The sequence below is a fragment of the Hyposmocoma kahamanoa genome, unplaced genomic scaffold (assembly GCF_003589595.1).
Source record: "Hyposmocoma kahamanoa isolate Upper Pololo Valley unplaced genomic scaffold, ASM358959v1 192, whole genome shotgun sequence".
Classification (NCBI taxonomy): domain Eukaryota; kingdom Metazoa; phylum Arthropoda; class Insecta; order Lepidoptera; family Cosmopterigidae; genus Hyposmocoma; species Hyposmocoma kahamanoa.
The window spans coordinates 12,394,480-12,408,463 of record NW_020653719.1 but is presented as its reverse complement, the minus strand read 5'-3'; positions in this window follow the sequence as shown (position 1 = coordinate 12,408,463).

Genomic DNA, 13,984 nt, shown 5'->3' with positions numbered 1-13,984 from the left:
CTTCTTATTAATCTGTCCTTGTAACCATGATGTTACGTAATACCAAAATTAAAGCTGACCTGGAAAACAAACTGAGTCTTGCGCTAGAAGAACTTAAAAATGCCAAAACACTATGCGGTCAGCTCCTTGAGGAATGCGAGGACAGCGAGCGAAAGATTAAGACAGTGGTGGAAAGACATACTGCCCTAAAAAATGAGTTGGCGGAGTTACACATCCGGTACTTGGACGTAGTGGAACAACGCGACCAACTTCAGCGCCAAGCAGCCGAGTTCACGGAGCGCTCTGTTGTTTTTGAAGCAACATTAGTGCACCTGGATATGGAATTGAGCGAAGCTAGGACTCAAGTTTCACTTCTGGAGAAAGAGCAAAAGCTGGAACAAAATCTGGAGCAAAAGCAGGTTCAAACCTCGAGTGGTACAATAGAATTGACTGCTTCAACTATGGGTAGAACAGAACAATCGAAAAGGACAATTTTAACTAATAAACTTCAACTTAAATCTAAGAACATTCACAGAAGAACGTTGAAGCAAATTAGGAAGGGACAGGGTAGCATAAAAAACCTTAAAAAACAAGTTACCAAGCTACAGAAGCAGAATAAAAAACTACAGTACGAAATTTCAACCAATGACTTCAAGAAATTAATAACATGCGACCAGAGTGATAAAATAGGTAATACAATGCCAGAGAAAGGAAATAATGGCGAAGAAATTAAGAAACAAAAGGAACCGCTTAAAAGACCACATAAGGAGCAAAATATAATAATTTTTTCTGATGATTATGGAGTTGGACTGGGTTCATGTCTTCAACAAAATATAAAAAATAGTAACGCAAATGTTACAAACATTTGTAAACCGGGAGCGACGTGTGACAAAATTTTAGAAGGTTTTGATAATATAGTAAAATCTCTGGATTCGCGAGACACGGTTATTATATTTATAAGCAAAGTAAATACATACAATACACTGTCTTATGTTAAACAAATAGGAAAAATAGTAAGCAACAAAGAACGTAAATTTAAAATAATATTATGTAGCACCATATTAGACAACTATTGTAATTCTGTATTAAATCATAAATTCTCACAACTAGCAACAACCTCCGAAAAGGTGATGTATGTAGAACTAAATAATGGATTCAAAAGGAGTAAAAAAATATGTCATCATACGATACATAGCAGTATAATAAACTTTAAATGCACATCATCTCTAACTTTCATAAAATGTGAAGAAAATTCAAGCAATAGTACTTTAAATTTTCAAGCAAGTCCCGAGAACCCCGGGATAAAATAAAGGTGCTGCATGCTAATTTGTGTAGTATAGGAAATAAATATTTAGAATTAGAACTTCTGTGTAATGATACGGATTCTGATGTAGTTTGTGTCACAGAGACGTGGACGAAAGATGCACATCTGGATGTCATGATAATTGAAAATTATGAATTAGCTAGTTTTTATAACCGTAAATTGTTCAACCATGGAGGAACCGCTATATTTGTCAAAAAGAATACAGACTACAAAGTACGTAATGATCTAAATAGATTGACTTTTGAAATGAACTGTGAAATATCTGCAATAGAGTTAAAACCATCAAAAATTGTTATAGTTTGTTTGTACAGACCGGGTCGTGACTTTGATATATTTTTTGACATACTATCCAAAATATTACACATAGTGAATAGAGAAAGGAAAAACATTATAATAGCAGGTGATTTTAATTTAAATGTATTAATACTGAAAAAAGAAATCCAAAGATTAAATACGACTTTAAAAAGCTTTAACTGTAATTATGTTATTCGTGAGCCCACTAGAACTAAAGGGAAAAGTGCAACATGCTTAGATAACTTTATAGTAAATTCTGATGTCAAATGTGAAGGTAAAGTTCTCAGAAAATTATCGGATCACAATTCCATTTTATTAATATATGATATAGTTAAACAAAAATTGAAAAAAAAAGACAATATCAAATATGGAAGATTATTTTCGGAACAAAACTGTAATTATTTTCACTACTTATTTAAAAAGGAACTGGAATCTGTAAAATACAATATTTACTTAAATATTGATTGTAATAAAAAAATTAAGATATTGTCTGAAGCAATATTATTTTGCTATAATATTGCGTTCCCTATTAAAAGATTAACTGTACGCAAAAAGAAACAAAAATTAAATACTAAGGGAATACATACTTCTAAAGATACGTTATCGAAAATGGAAATTCTTCAGGATTTTGCGCCATGTGAGAATAGAGAAAGAAGAATAAAAAAGTATAGAAAGATTCTTAGAAAAGTGTTAACAACCGCTATAAAAGTTAATTACTCACACCGTATACATAAAGCCAAAAATAAAATACGAGAAAGTTGGAAAATAATAAATGAACAAGTAAATAAAAAGAGAACTACATTACAAGTGATAGACGAAATAAAGAATGAAGAAGGTACTATTATAAATGACCCAAAAAAGATTGCTGAATTATTTAATAGCTTTTTCTTAAACATAGCGCACAGACTGAGTAGTCATTTAAATATTGATTTAACGAAATGTGATAATTATTTGCGTAATGTTACTAAAACAAACACAAAAATTTCATTTTCAACAATGGACACAAATGACATTAGACGAATTATAATTAAATTAAATGACAAGTACACAAAAGATGTATATGACATGTCTACACATATAATTAAAAAGATAGTTTTGGGGAATGACGATTTATTGAGCTTAATTTGTACAGTTCTAAATTCTTGTATTACCGAAGGTGTTTTTCCAGATATGCTCAAAATAGGGCGTGTGGTTCCTCTTTATAAAAATGGTGATAGATTGATGATTAACAATTATAGGCCTATTTGTGTTCTACCCGTCTTATCGAAAATTTTAGAAGCGACTTTAAAAGATCAAATTGTATCTTATTTCGAAACTAATAATTTATTCACGCTAGCACAATTTGGTTTCAGAAAAGAAAAATCTACAGAAATGGCTATTAGAAACGTAATTTATTATGTAATGGAGGCCTTGGACAGGTCTCAGAAGAGCGCAAGCGTATTCTGTGATTTATCGAAGGCTTTCGATTGTTTGAGATACGACATACTGCTCAATAAATTGGAATTCTACGGTTTCTCTGGAACTGAACTAAATATAATCAAGTCATATCTTTCAAATAGATCACAAATTGTAACCATAGCAGGAACAAGCTGCTCACCCGGCTGCAGTAGTATAGGCGTCCCACAGGGTTCGATTCTTGGCCCGGTACTATTTTTGGTTTATGTAAATGATTTACCGCACGCCTTACCAGATTGGAGCTTCATTAATTTATTTGCAGACGATACTCATGTCGGAGTGAGCGATAGAAGTCTGATAACAGTACAGCACAAGATTAACGAAATCATAAATAGTTTGGAGTCTTGGTTTTGTGCCAATGGTATTATTTTAAATAAAGAAAAAACAAAAGTTGTAAATTACAGTACAAAGAAAAATAAAGATTGTGGAACAAGTTGTCAGGAAACCGTCTTTCTGGGCTATACTGTCGATAACACTCTGAGTCATGCCTCTCACATAAACAAACTTAATAATAAAGTATCTAACGCGAACTATGTATTAATGAAATTAAAACCCTTAGTCGATAAAAAAACATTAATTAATGTCTACTTTGCATATGTCCATTCACTTTTAAGTTATGCAATTACTGTATGGGGTAACGCAAATGACATAAAATCTGTACTAATCAGTCAAAAGAGATCAATTAGAATAATAAATGGTCTACGTAAACGTGAGTCAGCGAAACCATATTTTGTAAAAAATAAAATAATGACAGTGATTTCTTTATATATTTATAAAAGTTTACTAGAAGTTCACAAGAGTAGGGAAGAAGGGAAATTGATAAAAAATAGTGACATCCATGATCGCAATCTACGAAATAAAGAAAGACTAGCACTACCGTCAACTAGATTAATGAAAACAAGAAAGAACGGCCTGTACAACAAAATTAAAATGTATAATAAATTGCCTCTATCAATAATTGATTTGCCATTTCCTGAATTTAAAAATAAAATAAAGACTTTCTTTGAACAAAAACCATTTTATAATATTAAACAGTATCAACAAATGTTTCTTAACGAAGAAAAATTTTTATGACTATATTATTTTGTTTTGGTTTGTAATTATTAATTATCAGTAATATGTTTATAGACATAAGTTTTTTAGTTTAAGTAACATGTAATTAATTGACGATTTCATGCGTAATTTGTTTGCCTCCGAAATAAACATATTTTGACTTTGACTTTGACAATAACTGAAGATGCGGGTACCGCATATATCGGACATTATCACTGTGTAACTGATCACTCCAATTGAGTTTTTGGGCCAGATACTTAGGAGTCGACGAAACCCTACCTACCCTACCAGACTGTTTAATAGGAAATGAAACTATTTTTCCGGATCTAAATCGCGTATATTTGTTTTTCAAACAAACTGACGTTTCGGGCCCTTTACAGGTCCCATGGTCACGGTTGACTGAGGTGGTACAGTCTTCAACCAGTTATGTCTAATATTGATGCAAGCCACCCTATTTTTTCACTATAGTTACAATAGTTAGTAATTAAATACCTTATTTTTAATTTTACAAAGAAAACATTCCAATTTACAAATTGTTGTGTTTAATAAATTTAATATTAAGTTTTACAAATTATTTTATTGAATGAATTTGTATTAAGTTCAATTTATTATTAATTATTAATAGAAATTAGTATAACATATTAATTAGTACTGCAGTCTTTGCAGTTATGTCTGTTTGGGATTTTTCATTAGAGGAAATACTGGATCCCAAACTGGTGGTACGGAGAAACCATCTTCCCTGTTGAAATTAGGATGTTTTTTAATTTCAATGGCCTCTCGCAGCATCCTGGGTAGATAACGGACTTCTTTTGCAAGGACCTTTGTCAAACTTCATTGAATGTGTAGGTTTATCCATGACATGCTCGCATTGTTTGAAAAAACAAATATACGCGATTTAAATCCGGAAAAATAGTTTCATTTCCTATGTGTAACAATCGCGAAAACCTAAGAACTCGATAGACTGTTTAATTTTATATGTATCTATTTCTCATATTTAATAATGTAATGGTGGCACTACACATGACAATTTGTATTTGTGTAGTCGATGTATTTGGCAAACAATCACTATGTGTAGATGGCATGTGTGACGAAGTATTTGCTTTGTTTGCCTACTCGACAAATACAGTAAACTCGCGTTACCGCGCACTGGTCGGTTTCTCGACACAAACTATGATCATATTTATCATTTTAACACCTTATTAGGCTCTATGTGTCGACGATCATATTTGTCAGAGTTAAAATAAAATAAATAAAATAAATAAAAGACATTTATTTCTCAACAAAACATAAGAAACACAATACTAAAAAAACGAATAGAAGAAACGATTGACAACCACAAATTACACATAAACTCACTAGATAAATAAACGTAGGCCATACACATATTTCTCCCGGTCTGGAAATCGAACCCAGGACCTCTGCGTGGCAGTCCAGCATCGTAACCGTTCGGCCACGGAGGCAGTTAATTTATTTTCGTATAAATAAATGTATTACACTTCGCGGAACGGGGACCTGGTGAACTGTAATACAGGCATTTTTATGCCTATCTCAGGCTCATTAGACAGTAAGCATTTATACAATTTACCTTGTATGAAGAGAGAAAATAATTAAATAATAATTATCATTAATTTTTCTTTATTTTCGATCTTTTATTTATTAATAATAAGAACAAAATTTGCGCTCTCGATTATGTAGAATTGAGAAAAAGGTATCTAAATTTCACCTAATTAATATTTACAGCGCTGTATTTATAAACATATTGTCAGGGCGTTTGCAAATTAGATGACACTATGACGCTAATGACAGGAAATTAACTAGCCTAATGAACCTCTTTTGATTAAAAGCTCGCGTTACGGATAGGGACGCCGAAAGTTCCAAGGTCCTTTGCTTACATTTTTGGTCATTAGCTCAATTTCATTACTTCGCTGCGCTTATGATGTTTTTTGACGCCTGACCTTTAGGTCTCTATGGCTGACTGGTTTTTGGACCGATAGACAATGAACTCCTGTTTGTAACAATTTGCACCATTTATGCAATAAAAAAAACTATTCATACATATTCCCAGTACAGAGTACTAAAAAACCCGACTACAAAAATTATTCATCCACTAGGAAATGAAACTATTTTTCCGAATTTAAATCGCGTATGTTTGTTTTTTCAAACAAATATATTCATCCACTAGTTGGCTGGATGGATACCTCCATAGTGGTCGCATCTCTTTCCAACAAAAATCATCATCAACAAAAGAATCATCAAAATCGGTTTACAAATGAGTTATCGTGTAACATACATACAAATAAAAAATCGAACTGAGTACCTTCTCCTTTTTTCTTGAAGTCAGTTATGTCGGTCGGAATTACAGTGGTCCATTTTATGACGGGCTGCTGATGCAGATGCTGAGTCATGTACCCGTTTGACAAGCTTTTAATTACTTAATTAATTTTAACTTCAATTTAATCTTTTTTTTTTCTTCTTCGTTTTCTATTATCGTTGTTTTTGTGTGTGTTATGAAGGAACTATGTAATTTTCAATAATATTCTGTATTGAAGCCAATTTTATTTTCATATTTGTATATTGCATTATTATGCCAGTTTAGAAATGCCTGCAGGTCTACACACGTTGCGCGTCCGACATGCGTCCGAAAGAATTACACAGGGTGCACTATAAGTTTCCGGAACTGGCCACTTACATAAACAATATTTAAAAAGAAATTACAACATTTGAAAATGGAACTTTTTGGCTGTAGAATACACTTCGTTTCATCTGACTGTCACTTGTTTTTACATTGTGGCGTCATTTTAGAAATTGGCTGTCTACATCACCATGGATTTAACTCGTGAAATTTTTCGTAAGTGTAATTTAACAGCTCGGCGGAGCTTCGCTCGGCTTCAAACTGCTATTAATAATGTAACACCATGCAAGACGACTAATTATAGCTAGTTTGCAGAATTCGAACGCGGTCGTGTGAATCTCAGTGATGAATTTCGTGATGGTCGCCCGTCCGCTGCTGTGAACAACAAAAACATCGATGCTGTGCACCGTATGATCAAAACAGACAGGCGTGTGACGTACCATGACATTCGCGCATCTTTATGCATAGACATGAGTCATATACAATCAATACTACACAAACATTTGGGTGTGAAAAAGCTGTGCTCTCGGTGGATCCCACACAATTTGACTGAGGCTCAAAAAACAGATCGCGTCACTTGGTGCAATGCCATGCTTACCAGATTCAACGAAGGGGCGTCAAATCTGGTGTGGGATATAGTAACAGGTGACGAAATATGAATTTATAGTTACGACCCCAAAACAAAGCAGCAATTGAGCGTATGGGTCTTTCGAGATGAACCGAAACCAATCAAAGTGGCGCGCGTGCAAAGTGCCTCTAAGCGAATGATTGCTTCTTTTTAATAAAACTGGACACGTGGCTAATGTTGCTTTGGAGAATCGTTGTATCGTGAATAGTAACTGGTACACGACCATTTGTTTGCTGGAAGTTATTTACAAACTCCGTAAAAATAACCATAAACGCCGTATCATCTTGCACCACGATAATGCCAGTTCTCACACGGCCAGACAGACAAATGAATTTTTGAAGGTGAACAACGTTGACCTTATGAGCCGACGCGCGTACAGTCCGACTTGGCACCTTGTGACTTTTATTTATTTCCAAAAATTAAAAACCAATTACGCGGGCACGATTTTCATCACCTGAAGAGGCTGTCGAAGAGTATGAGAATGTTTCAGAAATTGTCACGGAGAAGTGGCATAAATGTTTACAAAATTGGTTCATTCGTGTGAAAAAGTGCATTAACGCTAACGGAGAATATTTTGAGAAACAATAAATTATTTTCTGACCATTTATAGTGTTTTTTTCTTATTCATTCCGGAAACTTATAGTGCGCCCTACGTATAAGTAATACTTCACCAAATTTAATGAGCGGAAGTAGACCCCCTGCATAGCCGTGGTAATGGTTTAATCTTCCGCCTCTCAGGCAGAGACCGTGGGTTCGAAACCGAAATTGCAAATCTGACAATTTTCCGGAATTTATGTGCAAAATTGAATTTGAAATTTATCATGAGCTTTTCAAACCTGCACTTCGAAGATGGTTCACAACTCTCGGAAAATTTCCCAACGAATGAAGTTCCCCAACTCACGTTGGGCCAGCGTGGCCTAAACCTTCACCTGAGGGGAGACCCGTGCCCAGAAGTGAGACGTATAAATGGCTTCATGATGATGACGATATGCCACTTTATTGTAATACATTTAACCTTGCCTTATTTACGGACATCTTTAATCTGATCGAGATAAGATGACGTTTCCATAAATATTCTTTCTACACAGAAAAAAAGGATTTCTACTAATAAGAAAGAGTAATTTTTCAAAATATTTGTTAATTCTGAAAAAATATTTATTAAAAGTAATAAAATATTGTCATTACAAAAATACTGCTTATGTTTTTCTAATACAATTTTATTCTTAACTTTATTCTAACTTTAGGCAAATACGTTCACTTCAAGATTTTATTTCATTTCTAATCAATTAATTGGACATTACTTACATCAAGAAATTTTTACCTATTGCGTCAAATTTAAATAATCTTAATGAATTCAAAATTTCTTGGGTGTATTTAAAAAAAATATATTCTTAAACAAAAAAAGAAATAGTTTGCTATTCAGATTAATATTCTAAATTCTAGAGTATATTCTTAAAGCAACATTTCGTTGCGTTTTCATAGTCAATGTTGTCGTGACATGTCGCCGAAGGCGCACGCGGTAACGATTACTTTTACTTGTGCTTGTAATCATGAAAATCATAAACAGGTATTTATTCAAAGAATCAATGCGCAGTATCTCTAGTTTGTTAGGGTGTTATTTATAGTCATAATTTAAGAAATTTAGTTTCAGTATGAAATCAAACTACACTTGTAACAAACACAACTATAACATGCAATTAGTTCACGCCACTGCTAGATGGCATTAGTTGTTCTCTGAAATGCGTTATCGTTTTGTTAACTTCAATAGTATAAAGTCATCTCATATATTTGAAATTGTTAGTTCTTTCAGCCGCTGTAGCATTTATACGGCACTGAATGGTCCTTGAGTATTTGAGAAGATTCCGTCCTATTTCTGCTACTTTAAGGTTTGGCACTGAACTGTGTACTTTCACGCCAGGGAGACGTACTGTTGCCATAACCCTGTAAATTTACCCTTTTTGATATTAGAAAACATAAATCTTCAGTCAAATAATTAAGTACCTCTCAATTTTTAATTTTTTTTTTCAAATCAAAATCGGACATTTCTAATAACAAATAAATATTTTGTTGAATCTAGAGTGGCTTTGTGACTTGAAGTAAATTTATTTGCTCTTGGATTAAATATTTCTGTCTTATAACTAAAATTGTTAACACTTTTGAGACGTTTTTTTGCTATTATCAAGTAATTATTCTCTAGCGTCTATAGGGAGAGGATCGTTTTGTTGGATTTAATAAATTTGTCTTCATAAAAAGAATTTTGTCTTTTTCTAAGTAATCTGTTTTTACGTGTATATATGTTCTAAACTTAGAATAATAACGCATAGATTGATAGTTTCATATCAAACGAACTGTCACAAGTGAGGCAAAAATCAAATTCATGTAGGCTAGTTTTAGTAGTAGGTTAATTTTCAGTTCTAGTGACTATTTATATAAAAATACAAGTTAAAACGCGTTACTTCCTTGAGGAATGTGATGTTAGTATCTATTTTATGTTTGTCTGACGTATTTTTACACTCATTTACCGCACATTTCGTCATTTTTAGCTAAAATTCTTGAGCTGTTCGTGGTGCATGTTGACCTTGGGCACTGATGGCCCGCCCGCTCGTGTAGGCAATGGGAGCGCTTCCATTTGCCTCACTTCGCGTGTGCGGACTAGGTTTCTATGCGTTATTATTCTAAGGTTCCAAATTTAAAATATTTTTCTGCACGATATTTTCGCTTGCAGTTACAAAGAAACCAACCGCAGCAAAACCAACTTGGTGTCTGCAGTATTAATTACGAAATTCGTCCCTGTGTGCCGTAAAGGTGATTAATTTTTCTCTCGCTAGAGCATTTTCTGACTTTCACGTTAAAACTTCAATGAGCGTCTTTCTAGAAGAGGAATGAAATCGTTTTCTCGGTACCGAAAGGCGGTTCCATCTGTAGAATTACCTTTGATGTCGATTAAATGAGGCGAACTGTATTTTCTACGGCTGTAGGAGAGAATTACCAACTTATTTATGATACGAGTGGAGTTGCTAGTGTCTATGACATTTCAGGCTCCGTTTTTCAACGTTTTAGCATTACCTCTACATTTGCCGTATCACTGATAATATGGTTGCATTGTAAAGCTATTTAGATAGATAGATAGATAGATAAAAGCTTTATTCACCACCATGACATCAGATACATGATATAGGCATTAACTTATATGTATATAACAATAATGATATTCTTATCTACTAATATTACACTTGGAAGTCATGGCAGTGAAAAAGGCGCTGGCTCAGCATAAATGACGCGGCTGCCCGCGACGCTGGTATTCTGCCAGGACCCTACAGGATAGAGACGCCACTCGCAATCCAACAAAAATCTGATTTAATTTTTAAATTATTAATTTTCAATCTTCTTCCTCCCACGAGTCTAAACCACTGTCATTCTTCATTTATTATATGTAATAGAGAAGCGTTAGGTCAGTATTGTAGACCGTCTAAACAGATATATTTAGGCCTAGACGTCGCCGCAGTAAATATTTCCAATATGATTTGTACCTCATTTACCAGGACGTAGATAAGAATGATAACACGCACACACTCATAACCCCGCACTAGGGAAACCCTGTGTCGCGGGTGCCACGGACATCACACACGTTACACCCAAACTCACGAGAGTAATTAATGTAGGCCGTACAAATATGCTTTATAGGTTGAAGCTTATACGACCTCTATGAAGAGATCGGTTATAAAGCCTGAGGCGGTTTTATTACTCATTGCAGAATGTTTTTTCTTCGCAGTGAGAAAAGAAGATTAATGTACAGCGGATGAGTTAGTTCAGGTGGTCGGTGAATGCCGGGGCCTTATTGAAGACTTAAAGGTTGCCTATAAGTAGTATTTGAAATGGATTAGAAGTGTAGCAGTAATGTAAACTTATACCAATAAAAGAAAGCCGATGTAATGTATAGTGGAAATTAGTAGCTAAACATAGATCACACGTATTATTTGTGGGAAATGCTTTATGCATATTATAGGGTGGCTCGAGGGTTATATGGGACTAACCCTCCAGATAGAGGGCGTACCCAGAAAGAGCCCTCACCCCCAGCTTACCCTCTTGGCCAAATGTTGTGGGCGCAGTTGGATACCGCAGATTCAGCACTGCAATGCCCATGGCCACGCCGGTTTCCACCAGGATTCCCGCACTAAAGACTAAAGTTAGACTCATCTCCTCAGACGGGTGAGTCCATGCAATGCGGGCAGGGGATCCCCGTCCCCTGTCCGCCAGCCCAACTAAGAAATCAGGCCAGCAGCGAACTGCGTTCACCTTCTTCCCTGCCGCCTTCTCCGGGGTGAGCTTTCTTCTGCGAGATTATCTCCGCAGCGAGAGATCCCCCCTGTGGTATTTATTGTTGAGGATCATGCCTGGACATAGGCATGGTAACTAATTAGTAAGAATAGGCATTAACATAATAATAATGTGTCAGACAGTCACACCCATTATCCGATCTAAAACTAGGAAATTCCCTGTACTGTACTCATGTACCGGTAATACGGACCGGTCAAAGTAACAAAATTATCAATCTGGCCGATTGCGCATGGTCATTATTCATACTAACCTGTCCGTATTAATAATGCCCGATTAATGAAATTGAGTTGTTAACATCTCTTGACAGCGTAATCCATTGACCGTAACCGCATTTCTAGCCTTTTTTTCGAATAAAAAACGGTACAAGTCACACAGCCACCGAAACAATACATTTATTACACACCAAATTTCCCGATCGCATAATTTCACGAAATTCAGCCGTTAAGTGGCCAGCTCGATCATTTGAATTAACACCGTTGGATTATTTTTTATGGGGTTATGTTATAGACAGAGTATATAAGGAGCCAATCGAATCGATTTCAGCATTAAAATTCAAAATTCGTGAAGTGATTAAGGAAATAGATCCACAATTTTGTCAAAAAGTGATTAAAAACTTTGATGAAAGAATCGACGTCTGTAACTGTGGTCGTGGTGGACAATGTCAGATATCATTTTTCGTTAATAATTGCCAAACCTTTATTTATTAATACAATAAAAATGTTAATCATTTTCATCTAAATTTATTGTTTTATTTTGATTTATAAAACAAAGTTCTTGTTGAAAGACCCTATATGATATAATAATAATAACGCACGCTAAGTTGAATAGTTAAATAGGGAAACCCTGTGTCGTGGGTGCCATGGACATACATATAGACAACTGCAAATTACAGCCAAACTCACGAGAGAAATAAATATAGGAAATAAATATATAATAAATATAGGAATATACAAATATTTCTCCCGGCCCGGGAATCGAACCTGGGACCTCTGGTGTGGTAACCGTTCGGCCACCGAGGCAGTTAAATTTTGGAAGGAAAGATCGAGGGGAAGAGGGAAGAGGTCGACCTAGGCGCAGTTACATAGACCAAATAAAGGAAAAGGTCGGTGTAGTGTCGTGTAAGGAGGTCAAAGAGCTGGCTTATAAGAGAGATGACTGGAAGATACTCCACCGACAAGAGTATAACTCTTAAGTTTGATGATGATTACTTATTTGACAGTAATTGTTTAGTTTAGTGTATTTTTCTCAACATTTCAAATTTCATATATATACAATTACATGTTATTTTATACTACTCTCCGAAAAGTGAGCGTCAGTTTACAAAATAATGAAGAAATAATTATATAATAGAGAGTCATAAGTATACAATAGTGTACATATACAAAATCAACATAATTAATGAAACTAATAAATAATTGAATTAAACAACAATGTCAAGAGTATACAGGAAATGCCAATATGGATTCTTAATAACTAATAAATGTGTATTACAGTATAATAATACGGTGAATGTCAAATTCATTAATAAATATAATAATTTAATTATTTACTAAGTACTTTGAGTGTACTCTATTACTGAGTAAAGGGACTTTTCCAATAAAAGGTTCTTCAGTCTGCACGTAAACGTTTCCTCACGACATTTGGTTTTTAGTTCGGTAATTGTTTCTGACGGATGTCAGACGGAGAACTAGAGTACAGGTTCAGGTCGGGGATTTAACATTTCCAAGAGTTGTGATCCTTTTTTTTTATTACCCGAGGGAATCTGCTTACAGATACCCTGGCCTTACGGGGGAGAGCAGGGGTTATGTGGGAGTGGGCTGAAGCCTGAAGGGGAGCAACCCGACCGCACCAAACCCCCGGGTGTTCCTCCTCTCCGCTGCAGGTAGAGGCACGGGTACGCTGTCGCTCGTCCGCGCCTCCAGCAGCGGCTGGCCGCGCCTTGCGCAGCCCCTCCCCGATAAGGGAGACACAACGGTCTCCCAACTCCAAATGCAAGGCTCGCCGAACACCAGACGAGCCTTCCATCTCGGGCCACCCCGAGTCCGCTACCCAGGGGTCATGGGGCCAGGACAACATCCCCTCAACTGTGAAGATCAGAGGATGCCCCCCCAGCCCCCACGGCGGACCTGTTGGTAGGCTCCGCCGCAACACCCTACGCGCATCCACGTGGACTCTCCGTAGAGAGTCCTTTGGAGCGCCCACCGCATGGGCCAATCGCCCAATTCGGCCGCGGAGGACAGGAAGACGAAGAGAAGAGGAAGGCAACGACACACCGACACCT